The sequence below is a fragment of the Hemitrygon akajei genome, chromosome 2, assembly GCF_048418815.1.
Source record: "Hemitrygon akajei chromosome 2, sHemAka1.3, whole genome shotgun sequence".
Taxonomy (NCBI): Eukaryota; Metazoa; Chordata; class Chondrichthyes; order Myliobatiformes; family Dasyatidae; genus Hemitrygon; species Hemitrygon akajei.
Genome location: NC_133125.1, coordinates 77,762,029 through 77,781,043, shown reverse-complemented (window position 1 = coordinate 77,781,043; position 19,015 = coordinate 77,762,029).

Below are 19,015 nucleotides of genomic sequence, written 5' to 3'. Positions count from 1 at the left end.
TACGTTCTCCCCATGACCCCATGGTTTCCCTCTGGTTGCTCCATTTTCCTTCCACAGTCCAAAGTTGTACCGATTGGTAGGTTAATTGGTTATTGTAAATTGTCCTGTGATTTGGCTAGGATTAAGTTGGGGGATTCCTGGGCACAAGAGCCAGAAAGGCCAGAATGGCCTGTTGTGGAGTGTATTTTAATAATAAAAGATTGACTATGGAGTAAGTTTATATAGGTCAGCACACCATCACGGGCCCATGTTCTGTGTTCAGTAGGTGATTGTGGTTAGGGTGGAGAATGAATGTAGGGCTCATTTGAGACATCACGGAGTCAGAAACCATCTGGTGGCAGTAGACCTCAAGAAATAAGGAGAAGAACTTAATATGAAGAATCTGTCAATTCTTGGCACACATCAGCAGTCTATTCAAGATTCCCAAATGAAAATAGTGAATTTGGAAGCATTCTGTGGGTCTGGCAGCATCTGCAGAAAGAAACATGATGAACAGTTCAGGTTGAAGACACCTCATTGGAACTGAGGAAAAGGAAAATAATGTTAATTTTGAGTTAAAGGTGGAGTTGAGTAGTGGATAAGACAAAGCAATTTTTGTGATACAGTGAGGTAGGGATTCTTGTGGAGATTCCCTACAGGTGGTCGGTGTCTTTTGTTCAAACAGTCCTGATGGGAACGATGAGAAAATTACAATTCAAACTAAGAAGCATAATGTGTTGCAAAGAGCAGCGTTGAGGGATATACAGCAGAAAAGGCCAACTCTGCCACAAACAGAGGAAGTCTGCTTACCAGAAAAATACAAAAAATAACTGCGGATCAAGGATTAACTTTATTTGCCATATACATTTACACATATTAGGAATTTGCTGGGGTGTGTTGGTTAGGGCGTGACATGGAAAAAAAACAATGTAAGTGCAACAAACTCCACTGATGCTGGAAATCCACAGCAATACACACAATCGATGTTTCAGATCAGGCTCAACAACAAACAACTACATTCTACAATGGTAAAGAATAATGAATAATAAAATAATAAACTTAATGGTTGACGTACAGATATTGGAATCAAATTTGCACAAGTACATGTAATGCCCTACTTAAGATTTGTACTGCTATGCTGTAAAGTATTCTATTTTCGTAGTTTTCTGTAAAAGCAGTGTGTCCTGCTGGTAGAATGTTTTTGTTTTGGCTAAAGATAAGGAGTCATGTTGTTCAATTTAGGAATGTTGTGTCAGTCAATCAGGATGGTGGGATCAGGATTAAGGTATGGTGCAATTCAAAGAGATTATCCACAAATAATGCTTGTGTTCTGAGCAGGGTGGATATCCAAATCCCTGATGTACTGTTAAGTAGAGTGCTGAATTCTGTAAAAATATTGGGGAAAGTTATGCAGTGGTTTGATCAATTGGCTGGTAAGGTTGTCATGTTAGTCCAGACTAGCAATGACATAACTGAAGTTGCACTGTCTAGAAGATCAGGGTCACCTGGAGAGGTCTGCCATGGGAAGTCCATATTTTTAGAGAAGGGAGGCATGTAGCTGAGGATGAAGACTTCAAAGACAAGTTATTCTCATTTCTGCAAAGTGAGGGGAAGCAGTTGTCTGATGTGAAAGGTTCAATGAACTTCAGTGGCTGATGGAAATTCTGAGCTGTTCTTCGACTACTACATCACTGGTTGATAAGTGTCAAAGTGTACTTGCAGAGTACCAAAGTTATTGTAGTCTGAGAAAGTTCTTGGGAGTCATATTCTTCCTCCCTGATGGGAGGAGGACTATGAGGTTTGGGCAGAGCAGACATCTCAGATGCTGGATGAGTGGCAGTACCCATATAATATGAAAAAACAGCAACTGGCAGAGTCTAAAAGGTCCGGCTGCTGAAGTGGTGAGGTGGCTGAAGGCAGAAACTGAACTGGTCACATCTATGGACTATGTGCAAGCGTTAGAAAACATTTTTCACTCGATTGACAGCCCACTGGAGCTTATGATGAAGTATAGCCTCCTCCCTCATTTGTTGAGCTGATCAGAGAAGTAGGAGAGGAGGAAAATACAATGGAGGATGTTGATGGGAGGCCTCCATCAGCAGGACAAAATCTTCAGTAGTAGCCTCCATTGCTGAAGTGACCCCCAATGTCACCCAAGGGGTGGAGAGGTGGAGTTTGCAGGATTAGCTTGGTTAATATCAGCTAGTGCTGCTACCCAGACTGACAAGTCCGATAGAAAACTGAAACTACCAGTAGGACATAAGAAGCAGAGGGCTGCTGCTGATAGGAGTCTCTTGACAAGGGAAATGACAGGTATTTTCTGTTACAACTGTGGTGAAGATGGAGATTTCTAGCAGATGTGAGAAGGACAGGAAAATGTTTGGTAAGTGTCCCAACAGTTGCTTTGACAGAAAAGGAAGCTGGGAAGCTTTGGAGACCCAGTAAGGGTCTGGTGTCTTGGAGAGAACATGTTCCAATCAACATATCAAGGGAAATACTAAAGTGTAAGACCCTATTCCTGAAGGCGTAGTGGAGCCAAGCTCCAGTGTTTCACACGGATTGAGGGTATTTATGCTAGAGCCACACTTGACACAGGTTCTCAGGTTACTCTGTGTCTACAGATCTTTCTACAATCAGTATTTGATGCATTTACTGTTTGTGACTCTCTGAAAAGAGGATGCTGTCCAAGTTGCATGCCATCTTGGACAATGACTCCCATCCACTCCATAATGTACTGGTTAGGCACAGGAGTACATTCAGCCAGAGACTCATTCCACCGAGATGTAACACTAAGAGTCATAGGAAGTCATTCCTGCCTGTGGCCATAACACTTTACAACTCCCCCCTCAGAGTGTCAGACACCCTGAGCCAATAGGCTGGTCCTGGACTTATTTCCACTTGGCATAATTAACTTATTATTATTTAATTTTTTATGGTTTTATATTGCTATATTTCTACACTATTTTTGTTTGGTGCAGCTGTAATGAAACCCAATTTCCCTCTGGATCAATAAAGTATGTCTATCTGTCCCTAGAAACTTGGGGCCTTATTATTAATGATTACCCGTTTGATGGTTACTTGTTGTTGAAGCTGGAGTTTTTGGAAGCAGATGTTGTAGTAGCTGAGGTCCTTGATACATTAGTGTTGGTCTGTCTGGACCCAGATGAAAAAGGTGAAACTTCCATTGCTGTGGGAACAAATACTCCCATTGTGAGAAGGCGAGTGGGAGCCTGCAAGGAGAGAAATAGAAATAATTTTTTTGAAAAATGTATCCATTCTCGGTATTCAGAGTTGTTTTTGGGAAGGTGCAAATTCCTCCTAAGCAGGGTGATGAATGTAAACCAGGAACTGTGTGGTACACCCAGTCCAATCCGGTCTTGTTACATCCTGGGAAAGTAGCTAGAGTTACAGGAATCCCCAAATCCCTGGAATGCCTGATGCCAAGGCCCTCCGGGTGAATGCTCTGGAGTATCACGGAGAGGAGTCATATTTTCCTGCTGGGTCCTGGTGAGGCCTGAACTGCTGAAACATTCAGCTGCACATGTAAACAGGATGACAGTGATTGTCAGGAACACCTTGGGGAGAATGATCACCCTCAGGTATGGAATGCTGATGGCACATCTTTTCCCAGTGACCATAATGTTTAGTTTTCAGGTGAGAAAACCAGGAGAGAGACAATCTCCTAGATCGGGAAATTTAGCAGCAAAATCATTCAACTTTGGTGACTCGCAGATACCTAAAAGATGTAACAGGGACTAACAGAAAACATCTTAAAGTTCAGAGATGTCTCTTCTACTGATGAGTTTGATGGTGGTTGCTCCAAGAGTTCTCGTCACACCATCCGAGTAACAGAGCACCCCCCTTTTAGAGAGAGGTTGTGACAGTTAGTACCAGCGGAGGTGGAAAATGTTCGGCAACATCTGCTGAAACTGAAGCTGGGATTATACGGAGTCCCTATGCTTCACTTGTAGTGGTGGTGAGGAAGAAGAATGGAAAGGTACAAATGTGTCTTGCCTATCAGACCCTGAATGGACACACAGTCCCGGACCAATTTACTGTTCCACAAACCTGCCTGATTGGAGCGAAGTGGTTCGGTGTGTTGGACCTAAGGAGTGGGTATTATCAGATACCCATGAGTGAAGCTGGCAAAGAGAAGACGGCATTCATATGTCCTCTTGAATTCTTAGTTTGAAAGAATTCCCCGGGGCACATTAGGACTTTGGGCTACTTTCCAACGTGTCATGGAGAAGACTGTTGGGGACATGGACTTGCTTGAGGTACTGGTGTACTTGGATGATCTCATGGTGTTTGGGTCTACACTGGAGGAGCATGAGAACCCTTCCTGAAAGCTGAAGGGTTAAAACTGTCACTGGACAAGTGCCAGTTCTGTAAGATGTCAGTTAACTATGCCTACATGGCTAAGGCCCAACAATGTGAATGCCCTATGCTCATTCCTTGGATCCTGTGGGTACTACCAGAGATTTGTGAATGATTACTCCAGAGTAAGCCACCCTTTGAATCAGCTTCTGTGTGGTTACCCACCCTTGGGGTAAAAAGGGAGGAGAACAAAAGCAGAAGAAGGCAAAGTTTGTCTTAGCCCTTCAGAGCCTTCTGGGAAAGATGGGATACAAAATGTGAAGAGGTTTTCAGCTGCTGAACGAGTTGCTGACGAATGCACCTGTGTTGACCTTTGCAAACCCCGCAGTTGCTGTATGTACTGCATACATTTTCTTCGGCAATTTAACAGGGCACGACTGCGCAAGCACATGTAAGTCAGACCGTGAGGCAGTGGGAGTATTTAAAAGAGAGCAGTTTGATGGAGTGGGTGATGGAGTAGAGGGAGACAGAGTAGGAAGACTTTCTCTCCAGAGGCTGAGGATGAGCTTCACTCCAAGTGAGGTAAGGCTGGGTAAGTTCCTTTAAAAGGAGAACGTTTCAAAAGTTGAGGCAATGTATTGGGTAGGTCATGACAGCTGAGATTGGCCCCGTGGTTTGTTCATCCTGCAGATGTGGGAAATCAGGGATACTTCCAGTGTCCCTGACGACTATGTGTGCAGGAAATGAATTTCATTCTCTGAAATAAATTACCCTATGTGCAAATTGGAGCTCCTGGCATTGAAATGGGCTGTGGTGGATGTTAAGTGTATATCTATATGGTGCCAGGTTCGAGGTGAGGACTGACAACAATCCATTGACTAATATCCTGACCTCGCCAAAGTTGGATGCTATGTGTCTTCACAGGATGGAGGCATTGTCTGCTTATGGCTTTTGCCTGAAATATTGGCTGGGGAGCTGGATCTTTGATGTGGATGCATTGTCCTGACATGTACATGAGGTGCTGGAAATGGATGGAGAGTGGGAGAGTGATCCTGGCTCTGGTGTTAAATCAATGTGCCAGTTTTCCACATGGGGGAAATCAGGGCAAGGCAATGGCATGGTAGAGCTGCGGATCATTTGGGAGCTTCAGGTTGTACCATTCCACAAGCTTATTTCAAAGACCACTCGGCTTGCCTTGAGTCCTGTGGAACTGGAAACAGCCCAGCGAGATGACCCCTCACATAGCTGCTAATTGGTCATTTGTTGCCAAAGGGAATATAGCCCAAGTTGAAAAGTTAAAATACCCTACCATGCTCTTACTGGTGAGAGACAGGGACAAACTGGAGTTGAGGAAACAGGTTCTATACTGGGTCATGTCTTCTCCAAATAGGCCTTGACATTTCCACACAAGATGCTGGTGGAACACAGCAGGCCAGGCACATCTATAGATGTATAGATTCTACCTGGCCTGCTGTGTTCCACCAGCATTTTGTGTGTGTTGTTTGAATTTCCAGCATCTGCAGATTTCCTTGTGTTTGCTGTTGGCATTTCCAGTTGGTTTTGCATAACAAGCATCAGAGGATTGTGTTGAAGTCACTTCATGATGATTCAGGACATTTCTGGTTTGACAAGACTAATGGATTGGTCTAAATACTGTGGAAAATGTCAGTGGTGCAGTTTCTTGAGGTAATGTGATGTCCAATATGCATTCACCATCAGAATAATTCTCCAAAGAGCCACAACCACCATTACGCTTTGCTTGGAAGTAGGTACAAGGGGGATGTCAGGGGTAAGTTTTTCACACAGATACTGGTGTGTGTGTGGAATGCACTTCCAGTTAAGGTGTTGGGGGGAGGTGGATACAATAGGGTCTTTTAAGAGACTCTAGAAGCATGGAGCTTAGAAAATAGAGGGCTGCATGGTAGGGAAATCCTAGGCAGCTGCTAGAGTAGGTTATATGGTCAGCACAACATTGTGGGCCAAAAGGCCTGTAATGTGCTGTAGATTTCTATGCTCTATCTTTCCAGCATCTGCAGGTTTTCTCTCTTTCAGGTCATTTAGGGTTTGGCGAGACAAGTTCTATGGCCCCGAATGAAGCCTGAGGTTGAAGAGTATTGCAAGTCATGCATTTGATGTATTCAGTGGAAGACTCTGCCTATGAGAGTTGCTCCATTATCCTATCTACAGAGAGTGGGGCCACTTGATCTAGTATATATGGTTTCCTCTCCGTAGAGTCTGATTCCAGCAATACTGCGATTGTCCCGGTCATCAACGATGACTGCACCAGCTATGCTTAAGCCTTCTCCGCAAAGGATCAGAGAGCATCTACAATTGCCAAAGTATTATGGGAAAAGTATTTTGTCCATTATGGCCTCTGATGAAGGATACACTGTGATCAAGGCAGGGATTTTGAGAGGCAGCTCATATATGAGTTACTGAGCATGCTTGGAGTTGAGAAGTCACGGACTACGCCCTATCATCCTTAGGTTGATCCTCAGCCTGAAAGGTTCAACTGGATATTGCTAGACATGCTTGGAACCTGGATATCAGCAAAAAGAGCAAATGGAGTCAGCATAGTGGACATCTGGTCCACTGCTACAACTGTACACAGAATGAAGCCACTCGCCATACGATTTGATCTATTTGTCGCCATCAGATTCACCTTTAACCCCTAAGGCAGGAGGTAGTGTTGACCCAGAGCCTGACATGGAACCTACATTTAGTAGGAGAACAGAAAGACCTGAAAATGACTTAACCACTGATTACAGTACAGACTCAGAGGGTGAGGAAATGAAGGTGCGGTATTTGTTACCTTATGCAAACTCTCTGAGAGCTGATGAAGAGAATCCTGAATTTCCCAGCCCTGACTCAGAGGACTACCAGTGGACAGACAGACGTGATGATAGACAGTGAGCTGAGCTCAGTCAGGTGACAAGGGGACCTGAGTTGCTGGAAGGCACAAGTGAAGCATGGGGTCGGCATCCCCGAGTAAATAGAAACAGTCACAAGGAGTCCCTGAAGCTGAAGATGAGATAGGAAGGTCTCAGAGTAAGGAAGCCCCCAGATGCACTGGGAAACAGTGTTACGTCTATCCCAATAGTGAGATATGTTACTGTCATTTACAAAGGGATTGGGGGTCCTGAAATCATGAAATCATGATATTTGGATACTGTGTTATTAATGATGGTTTAATAAGATCCAAAGTCATGAGGATATGATTATTTTTGATGGGGGAGAATGTAATGCCTTGGTTCAGATTTTTACTGAGTTGATACCAACTGCTGGCTCTATAAGTTGATAACAGAAGAGCAGAGCAGGAAAAGTCTAAAAGGCTAAAACATTGTACAAAATATATAAAAAACAATGAGGTTATACAGTATGAAATTAGGTCCTTCTGACCACTTGTCCACGCTGACTGAGATGTTTGTCCAATCTAACCTGATTTGCTTGCATTTGGCTTACAGTACTGTGCAAGCTGCCTCCTGTTTCAGCCAAAAATTTAAAACCTTGACTCGTCAGCCCAGAGCACTTGCTGCCATGGTTCAGTTCATTCAACTCATTGTATCATTGATCATTGGCTTGTTTGTTATCTTTGTTTAATTGGGCACTGGGCCGTATACCTACAAAGTCATCAAGATTTTATTTACCAAGTGGTTTTACTGTCTTTAATGAAATACAAAAGTACACTAATGTGGAGGACAAAAAATAAAGACCTAGAACAAAATTATGTAAAATACCTAGGATGTCTAAGACTATCTCTCTAAACCTTTCCTATCCATACACCTGACTGTATGTTTTTTTAAACATTGAAATTGTACTTACCTCCACCATTACAACTGGCAGCTTGTTGTACAAACACACTGGCCTCTGTGGGAAACCTGCCCCTCACATTCCCTTTAATTACTCATCTCTCACCTTGAACTCGTGTTAGACTCCCCTACCCTGGGAAAATGACTATAACTACCTTCCTTATTTGTATCATTTATAATTTTATAATCTCTATAAGGTCACTCCTCCACTCTGGTTAAAACAGTCCCATACTTGTCAACCTTCTTCTTATAACTCAATCCTCTAGCCAACATCCTTGAGAATGTTTCTGCACCAATTGGTTAATGAGTTCATGCTGGTTCAGGATTTCTGTAATTATCTCTTTTGTGTCGGTGTTTAAATGATTGCAATTTTGAAATAATTAGAAGGGTAGATAGTAACAATGTGATTCTGTTCCTGAACTGGTTGTCCAGGGGCCTGGGTTAATGGTCCACTGACATGAGTTTAAAATGGTAGCTGGAGAGTTTAAATTAAGTTAATGAAACAAATGGAATCACTGGAATACAAAGTTGGTGGTAACACTGATCCTGATGTTGCAGATTGTCAACAGAACTCAATGGGTTTTGCTCACATTGTTTCAGGCAGGGGATCAGCTGTCCTTCCAACATCTTGCCTTTGTGTGAGGCTCGGCCCACAGCAACATAATTTATTTTGAAAGATCTGTTGAAATGCCAATTGTTCAATCGGAGTTGCAACATAGAACAATAGTTGCAACAGGTTCTTTGGTCAATGAAGTCTGTGCTAACCACGATCCAAAATTAAATCAATTCCATCTGTCTGCATAGGATCCATAACCTTGAATTATATTTATTATGAAAGTACATATATGTCACCATATACTACCCTGAGATTCATTTTCCTGTAGACTAAAAATAAATACAATGGAATCAATGAAAAGCTACACACAAAAAGACAACCAATGTGCAAAAGAAGGTAATCTGTGCCAATGCAATAAAGGCAATCAATCAATCAAACAATAATACTGAGAATAATGAGTTGTAGCATCCTTGAAAAAGAGCCCCAGAGGTCGAGTTCAGTGTTTTGGTGAGTGAAACATGATACAGCAACCTGATAACACGACAGGCATTGGCCTCATCTAGAAGAATGAAAAGACTGCCTACAGAGAGGATGTAGAGTAACGTGTGGAATGGTGCTAGCAGAGTAACTTGAATCTCATCATGGATCACACTAAAGAGATGATTATGGACTTTAGGAAAGTTCAGACTGACCATTCTTCACTGCACATAAACAGCCACCCCCTGGAGACTGAAAAAATATATATATATACTTACTGTCTTTGATTTTCTTGTTTAATTATTATTTTTTCTTTCGAATTTATCATGTATTGCATTGAACTGCTGTTGTGAAGTTAACAAATTTCACAACATATACTGCTGATAATAAGCTTAACCCGAAATTGTGTTAGACTCCCGTACTCTGAAAAAAAATGACTATGACCATTTTTCTTATGTATGCTATTTATAATTTTATAATCTCTATAAAATCACTCCTCCACTCCGGTTAAAACAGTCCCATACCTGTCAAGCCTCTTCTTATAACTCAATCCTCTAGCCAGCATCCTTGAGAATGTTTCTGCACCAATTGGTTAATGAGTTCATGCTGGTTTGGGATTTCTGTAATTAACTTTTTTGTGTCTGTGTCTAAATGATTGCAGTTTTGAAGTAATTAAAAGGGTAGATAGTAACATGGTTACTGGTTGTCCAGGGGCCTGGGTTAATGATCCACTGACATGAGTTTAAAATGGTAGCTAGAGAGATTAAATTAGGTTAATGAAACAAATGGAATCACTGGAATACAAAGCTTGTGGTAACACTGATCCTGATTGTCAACAGAACTCAATGGGTTTTGCTCACATTGTTTCAGACAGGAGATCAGCTGTCCTTCCAACGTCTTGCCTTTGTTTGAGGCTCGGCCCACACAATTATTGAATTTTATTTATTATGAAAGTACATATATGTCACCATATACTACCCTGAGATTCATTTTCTTCTAGGCAAAAAAGTACAATGGAATCAATGAAAAAGTACACACAAAAAAGACAACCGATGTGCATAAGAAGGCAATCTGTGCCACTGCAATAAAGGCAATCCATCAATCAATCAATCACCATTGAGATTTTCCTGACCTGCAGAATCACCGTCTGGTACAGGAATTGCAAGGCATCTGACTGCAAGTTCCTACAAAGGATTGCAAGAACAGCTGTGAGGATAATTGGGGTCTCCCTTCCACTCATCCAAGATATTAATCAGAAGTACTGCCTATGTAGGGTCCTTAGCATTGTCAGTGCTTCTTCCCATCTGTCCTACAATTTTTTTTACCCCTATCATCAGGCAAGAGGTACCGTAGTATTAGGACAAGAACTGTTAGGACAGAAAATAGCCTCTTCCCCCAGGCCATGAGTCTACTGAACTCCCTGCTATCACCCAGGTCTTATCACTTTTGAAACATCAGTGACATTATACTGTTTACTTTTTAATTTGTGTACTAAATGCACCTTATGCTAAGTGCCAATCATCTTGAATGTATATTAATTATCTGTTAATTTATTTGTGGCAATATTGCTTTATGTGTTGTATGATTCACACGCACTTTGGTCCAGAAGAACATTGCTTCGTTTGGATGACAATAAACAGTTGAATGTCAATAAACTTTAACTTGACTTGGCTTGAAGTTGAACTGATGATAGGAGAGGAATAACTGCTCTTGAATCAGGTGGTATGGGACCGAAGCCTCCTGTACCTCTTTTCCTATTGTAGTAGCATATTCATGGGTCTGGCTAAGTGCCTCTTAAATGCTATTTTTGTGTCTTCTTCCACCACCATCCCTGGTAGCATGTTGCAGGTACCTATACTGTTCTGTAAGGATACTTGCCCCAACACACCCTCAAACATTTCCATTAAACATCCCACCCTCTCAACTTAAAGCTATTGTGCACTTCTAATGCCTGACATTTTTACGCTGGAAGAGAACCCATGATTATCTACCCCATCTATATCGCTCATAATTTTATAAACTGTATTCAGGTCTCCCCTCAGCATTTGAAATTCCCACCTCTACTTGTATATTTGGGTTGAGCATTAAATGCAAGCCCTTCAAAGATGCCATATACAACTAAAAGGATTGCTCATCAGCCCGAGCTGCCTGATTTACCATTGAATTGATAAAGCGATTTAGATCAGAATGTAGTGATTCTCAATTAATATTGTGGATGATAAACCTCTAATGCACCACAGTTACCATTACAGGCAATATAAAATCAGCCTGTTTAATGTTATGAACATCACACTAATTAATAGTTAATGCACTAATATCTAAAATTGTTGCACATAACTCACCCTGATGCAGTTTTGCTACTGCCACAATACCCCTTAAAGTGAAGTATTATGGAATCCAATTAAGGAAAAACAAGCTTTCACTGCACCAATTGCTAACATGGGAACAATTTGTAAACCTTAATAGTCTTTCTGCCCGTCATCTTGCTGAGACAGTGTTACTTTGTGCAAGTGGCATTTAAGAACATGGAAAATTCCATTTTCACTGTAACTAATCATGAGGCATGAAGCAAATTAACACACTTCATCAACGTGGAAAGATATTTACCTAGTCGATGCCTTATGGAAGTGAGATTCAGATTTTGCACATGAGTTTGAAGGAAAGAAGGATTCACCATTATTTAACGATACATGTCTCAGAAATGGAGCAACATATTTCAAATGCAGTGTATTACACTGAAGTGTAAACATGAACTTCCTGGGAATCCAAATGTGAAAGCAATTAGAATCAAGTTTAATATCACTGCCATATGTTACAAAATTTGTTGCTTTGTGGCAGCAGATCAGTGCAACACATTAAAAATATGAAAAGTTACAATAAGAAATATATATTTAGATCATGAATTAAATAAGTAGTGCAAAAAGAGAGCAAAAATAATGAGGTTGTGTGTGTTCATTATCCATTCAGAAATCTGATAGTGGAGGGGAAGGAGCTGTTCCTAACATATAGAATGTGTGTCTACGGCTCCTGTCCATCCTCTCTGATGATGGTAATAAGAAGAGAGCACTCCTGGGTGATGGAGATCCTTAATGATAGATGAAGATTTTTCTGTTATATAAGGAGTAAAAGAGAGGTGAAAGTTGATATTTGACCACTGGAAAATGATGCTGGTGAGGTAGTAATGGGGGACAAAGAAATGGCAGATGAACTTAATGGGTACTTTGTATCATTCTTCACTGCAGAAGACACTAGCAGTGTGCCAGAGGTCTATGAGTGTCAGGGAGCAGGAGTGAGTGCCATTGCTATTACAAAGGAAAAAGTGCTAGGCAAAGTGAATGGTCTTAAAGTGGACAAGTGACCTGGACCAGATGGACTATATGCCAGAGTCCTCAGAGAGGTTGTTGAAGAGATAACAGATGCATTGGTCATGATCTTTCAAGAATCACTTGATTATGGCATGGTCCCAGAGGACTGAAAGATTGCAAATGTCAATCCATTCTTTATGAAGCGAAGAAGGCAAAAGAAAGGAAACTATAGACCAGTAAGCCTAACCTCAGTGGTTGGGAAAGTCTATTATTGAGGATTAGGTTTCAGGGTACTTGGAGGCTAATGATAAAATAAGTTAATGTCAGCATGATTTCTGTCAAGGGAAATCTTGCCTGACAAATCTGTTGGAGTTCTTTGAGGAAGTAACAGGCAGGGTGGACAAAGGAGAGGAAGTGAATGTCACTTACTCGGATTTTCAGAAGGCATTTGATAAGGTGCCACACATGAGGCTGCTTAACAAGATAAAATCCTATGGCATTACAGGAAAGATACTGGCATCAATAGGAGAATAGCTGACTACCAGGAAGCAGTGAGTGGGAATAAAAGGGACCATTTCTGCCATTGATTAGTGGTGTTCTTCAGGGGTCAGTATTGGAACCGCTACTTTTCACATTGTTTGACAATGATTTGGATAATGGGATTAGTGGCTTTGTGGCACAGTTTGTGGATGATACAAAGATAGATGGAGGGGTAGGTAATGCTGAGGAAGCTATACGATTGCAGCAGGTCTTGACAAATTGGAAGAATGGGGAAAATTGGCAGATGGAATGCAGTGTTGGGAAATGTATTTTGGAAAAAAGGAACAATAGTGTGGACTATTATCAAAATTGGGAGAATGTCAAACATCAGAGGTGTAGAGGGACTTAGGAGTTCTTCTACAAGACTCCCAGAAAGTTAATTTATAGGTTGAGAAGGCAAATGCAATGTTGGTATTCATATTAAGGGGAATAGAATATAAAAGCGAGGAGATAATGCTGAGACTTTATAACTTACTAGTTAGGCAGCACTTGGAATATTATCAATAGATTTGGGCCCCTTATCTCAGAAAGGATGTGTTATCATTGAAGAGAAAATACAAAGGATGTTCACAAGGATGATTCTGGGAATGAAGGGGTTAACATATGAGGAATGTTTAGTGACTTTGGGCCTGTACTCACTGAAAATGTCTGAGGATCTCATTGAAACCTACTGAATGTTGAAAGGACTAGATAGGGTGGATGTGGAGAGGATGTTTTCTATGGTGGGGGGTATCCAGCTCTAGGGGGCACAGCCTCAGAATTGAGGGGCGATCTTTTAGAATGAAGCAAGGAGGAATTTTAGCTAGAGAGTACTGAATCTGTGGAATGCTCTGCCACAGACTGCGGTGGAGGCTAGGTCCATGGGTATATTTAAGGTGGAAGTTGATAGTTTCCTGTTCGGTCAGAGCATCAAAGGATGGTGAGAAGGCAGGTGTATGGGGTCTAAGTGGGAGTGGGATCTGGGATCAGCCATGATGGAATGTCAGGCTGAATGCCTAATTCTGCTCCTCTTCTTACAGTCTTATGTCACCTCTTTGAGGCATCACCTCAAGAGGCTGGTGCTGATGATGGAGCTGGCAGAGTTTGAAACCTTCTGCAGCTTTCTCTGAACCTGTGAGGGAGCCTCTTCACACCAGACAGTGATGCAACCAGTTAGAATGTTCTGTGTGGTATATTTGTAATAATTTGGTAGAGTCTTGGTCATAAAATTATAGAACTCTATGGCAGAGGAACAGGCCCTTTGGAGCATCGTCTGTGCTGAGTCCAATTGACATGACCCAGACCATAGCCTTCCCTACCCCTCCCATCTACTTACCTATCCAAATTTCTCTTAAATGTTGACATCAAACCTGCATCCATATTTGCACTGGCATTCTCACTAGCATCTGAGTGAAGAAGTTTCCCCTCATGTCCCCCTTAAACATTTCACCTTTCACCCTTAAACCATGACTTCTAGTTCTAGTCTCATCCAATCCCAGGGGAACATCCCTCAATTTTGCATTTAGTATTTTTGAGTCTCCAATGATTTTGCAAACCACAAGATTAGCCACAGGGATACTGTTACATTGATGGGTTTGTTCTGAGAACTTATATAGACTTAATTGGATGATTAGCTTGGTTAACATAATACTTGTAGTGTGAAATAAGTCAAAACAATGCCTCCAATTCCTTATGGTTTAATATTGTTCACCCATCTCCCAAGTTACACCAAATATATTTAGAAGTCCAATTACACCACATTTATTGGTTTCCCCATTGACTATTCTACAAGTGACATCCTCAATGAACTCCAAGTTCATCACATAATTTTCCTTTTTTAATCTACATTGACAATGCTCAATCCTATTACAGTAAAATGAAGATTATTAATGATCCAATTGTTTGAAAATCTAATCATTCTGTATCTGTCTAACTCATTTATACACAACATCCTTTTATCGATGGATTCACACACATGAGGTTAGCTCTGTATTAATCAGAATCTGAGTTACATAAACAAGGTTGGGATTGGGAACATGGGAGTTAAAATGGATAGGTTTGTGACTATAGCTTGGGTTGAGTTCATGGCTTAGGCCTGGATCCAGAGTTCTTATACATTTCATTCTTAATAAGCTGAAACTTACAAGCTGGAACTCACTGTTTCTGTTTCCCAGATTCCCTTAAGCTCACCAGGACTCAATACAACGAGATAGACTCCTGACCTTACAATCTATCTCATTATGAACTTGCACTTTATTGTTTAATTGCACTGCACTTTCTCTATAGCTGTTATACTTTGTTCTACATTGTTATTTTACCTTGATCCATGTCAATGCACTGTGTAGTAATTTTGTGTGTTGCTCGAGTTTTCATGGTATCCTGGTACAATAATAATAATAATAATAATAATAATAATAATGATAATAATAAAATAATAATGAGTTTCCCATTCTCTTTAACCTCAAAACATTCACTGCGAGGTTCATTAAACTATTACCCTAGGTAATTTCTGACGTAAGGACATGTTTAGTACAGCATTGTGGGCCTAAAGGCCTGTATTGAGCTCTAGGTTTTCTATGTTTCTATGTTTCTATTACTTAACATGAGAGACGAAGGGAACAAAAGAGAAACTCTAAACTAGTACTCCTGTGTAGTGAAGATATGCTAGGCTATTGAAGGTACCAGTCTTCAGATTAAACATTGAACTAATGCTTTTTCTATTTGACAACAAACAAAAAGGAACCTATTTCAAAGAAGAGCAACAAAACTATCCCCAGGATCGTTGCTGATGTTCTGGTAGTAGGTTATATGGATCTTATCGAGTGTTGGTCGTTGTGTTTAAATTGAAATGTGGTATTGTTGTTACTTGGTGCTTCTTACATCCTTTAGATAGGGGGTACTCGTTTTTTTCCCATGTTCATCATACATATTCCAGGATTGATTATATTTTTTTATTGCTGGTCAAATGATTTCATCAGTTTGTTCCTGTGAATATAAAGAGATTGTTGTTGCAGATCATGCTCCTGTATTCCTATCTTTAAATCTCTCTGGTCTTCCTCAAACAAACAAAATTTGGTGTTTTAATACAACTTTGTTATATGATAAGAAATTTTTAAAATTTCTAGAAAGGCATATTATTTTGTTTTTTGAAGAGAATAACAAGGAAGAAACTTCTAATCTTATTGTATGGGAACTTTCAAGGCCTATATTAGAGGACAAATTATTTCTTATACGGCGAATGTTAAGAATAAAGCTAATAAAGAAAGAATTGAATTAGCCAATCAATTGAAACAATTAGATCAAAAATATGCTATAGCTTCAGATCCCGTTTTATATAAAATACCGGTTGAATTTGAAACTAAATATGATCTTCTGTTAACATATCCAATTGAAACTCAACTTCTTAAAGATAAAACTCAATTTTACATGCATGGAGATAAATCAAAGTATTGGCCAACCAATTAAAAACTTCTGTAGATAAATGACAAATTAAAGAAATTTGCAAAACTAATTCCCATGAACCTCTTCTGAACCCTCTCCAATGTCAGAACATTATTTCTTAGATTAGGGGCCCAGACCTACTCACAATACTCCATGTGAGACCTCACCAGTACCTTAACATTACATCCTGGCTTTTCTATTCTAGTCCTCTCAAAATGAATGCTAACATTGCATTTGCCTTCCTCACCACATGATAGAATCGGTTGAAGTCAGCATAGGAAAGGTAAATTCTTGCCTGACAAATCTGTTGGAATTCTTTGAAGAAATAACAAGTAGGATAAACAAAGGAGAATCAGTCGATGTTGCATGCTTGGATTTTCAGAAGGCCTTTGACACGGTGCCGCCTATGAGGTTGCTGAACAAGTTAAAAGCCCATGGTGTTACAGGAAAGATACCAGCATGGATGAAACAGTGACTGATTGGCAGCAGATAAAGACTGGGAATAAAAGGAGCCTTTTCTGACTGACAGCCAGTGACTAGCAGTGCTCCACAGGCATTCGTTTTAGGATTGCTTCTTTTACATTACTTATCAATGATCCTTAACAATTGATCACAAAAACTTCACAACCACTTAGGTCTGACTAACTGGCCTATCATTAGCTTTCTTCTGCCTTTCCCTTCCTTAAGTGAAATTTGCAATTTTCTAGTCCTCCAAATCATTACACAGTCTCTTCAGCCACCTCTTTCAGAACCCTGGGTTGTAGTCCATCTGGTCCAGGTGATTTATCTACATTCAGACCTTTCAGTTTCCCAAGCACCTTCTTCCTAGTAATGGCAGCTTCACATACATCTGACCCCTGACACTGTTGAACTTCAGGCGAACTGCTAGTTTCTTCCACAGTGAAGACTAAGGCAGAATATTTATTCAGTTAGTCTTGGGGAGTATGCCTTATGAGAATAGACTGAGTGAACTTGGCCTTTTCTCCTTGGAGTGACGGAAGATGAGAGGTGACCTGATAGAGGTGTACAAGGTAATGACAGGCATTGATCGTGTCGATAGTCAGAGGCTTTTTCCCAGGGCTGACATAGCTAGCACGAGAGGGCATAGTTTAAGGTGCTTAGAAGTAGGTAAAGAGGAGGTGTCAGGGGTAAGTCTTTTACGCAGAGAGTGAGGAGTACATGGAATGGGCTGCTGGTGGTGGTAGTGGAAGCAGAATTGATAGTGTCTTTTAAGAAACTCCTGGATGGATACATGGAGCTTAGAAAAATAGAGGGCTGTGGGTAAGGACATGTTCGGCACAGCTTTGTGGGCCAAAAGGCCTGTATTGTGCTGTAGGTTTTCTATGTTTCTATGTTTAGTCCACCATTTTCTTGTCCCCCATTACTACCTCTCAAGTATCATTTTCCAGCAGTCTGATACTCTTCATATATCTGAAGAAAGTTTTGGTATCCTCTTTAATATTATTGGCTAGCTTACCTTTGTATTCCATTTTTTCCATCTTAATGATAGTTCTAACTGCATTCTGTTGGTTTTTAAAAGCTTCCCAATCCTACTAACTTCTCATTAGTTTCTGCTCAATGGCACCTATTTGCTGGTCCTAGGGCAGATCCATTGAAATCATAATGCCAATACTCCATTCTGCTTGCCAATAAACAATAAGGAACCTATTTCAAAGAAAAGCAGCAGAATAATTCCCAGGTTATTGCCAACATTTATTTCTTACTGACATTTCAGTAACAGGATACCTGGACATTATCTGGCCAGTGCTGCACGCAGTGTTCAAATTGACTGCAATGTTTCCTACATTCCCAATGTGATGAGGCTTCATTGGCTACTGAGCATCTTGGGAGGTACTGAATGGAATATGAATTATACTATATTAATGCAAGTCTCTTTTTTATCAGATAGGAAATTCATTCTATTTCAAAGGCTTCAGACAAGATTTGACCTTCAGCAAAGTTTGAACACTATCAACAACTACAATAGTTTAACTCCCTTTGATAACTGAGTTTAAAGAATTCTTTATCTTAGATTTTAGGTTCATAATAATTTTTAACAAGACAATTGAGATTTGTTGGGACAGAGAAATGACTTTTCCTTTGATTTAACAAGTTAAGCAATTTTCATGAGTATGAGATTATTGTAGTAATATGTTTACCTTTGATAACAGACATTTAAAAGCCATAAAACACAGACAAAATAAAGACGCATAAAAAGCATTTTTAAAAGTTGATGATGTATGCAAAATCAGTTTATATCATCTGCAATGAATATGTTAACATGTTGGTATTCAGTTTCTTTCGTTTTAGAAATACAGAGTGATACAGCATAGAAGTTGGCTCTTCATTCAACTTAATTTTTTGCCCATCTACAATATTGCCATTTGCCCACATTATGCCTATATTATTCTATGCTTTGCCTATGTAAATATTGATTTAAAGATCTCTTAAACATAGTGATACTATATAACTCTGCCTCCTTTAACTGTTTACTGCTTAAGTGCTACCGTTAAGCAATTTCCCATGATGCATCATCTATCTCATTGGGATTAAATTCCATCTGCCAATTTCTGCTCATATTTCCATCTGAATGCTATCCTGTAGTAGTCTCA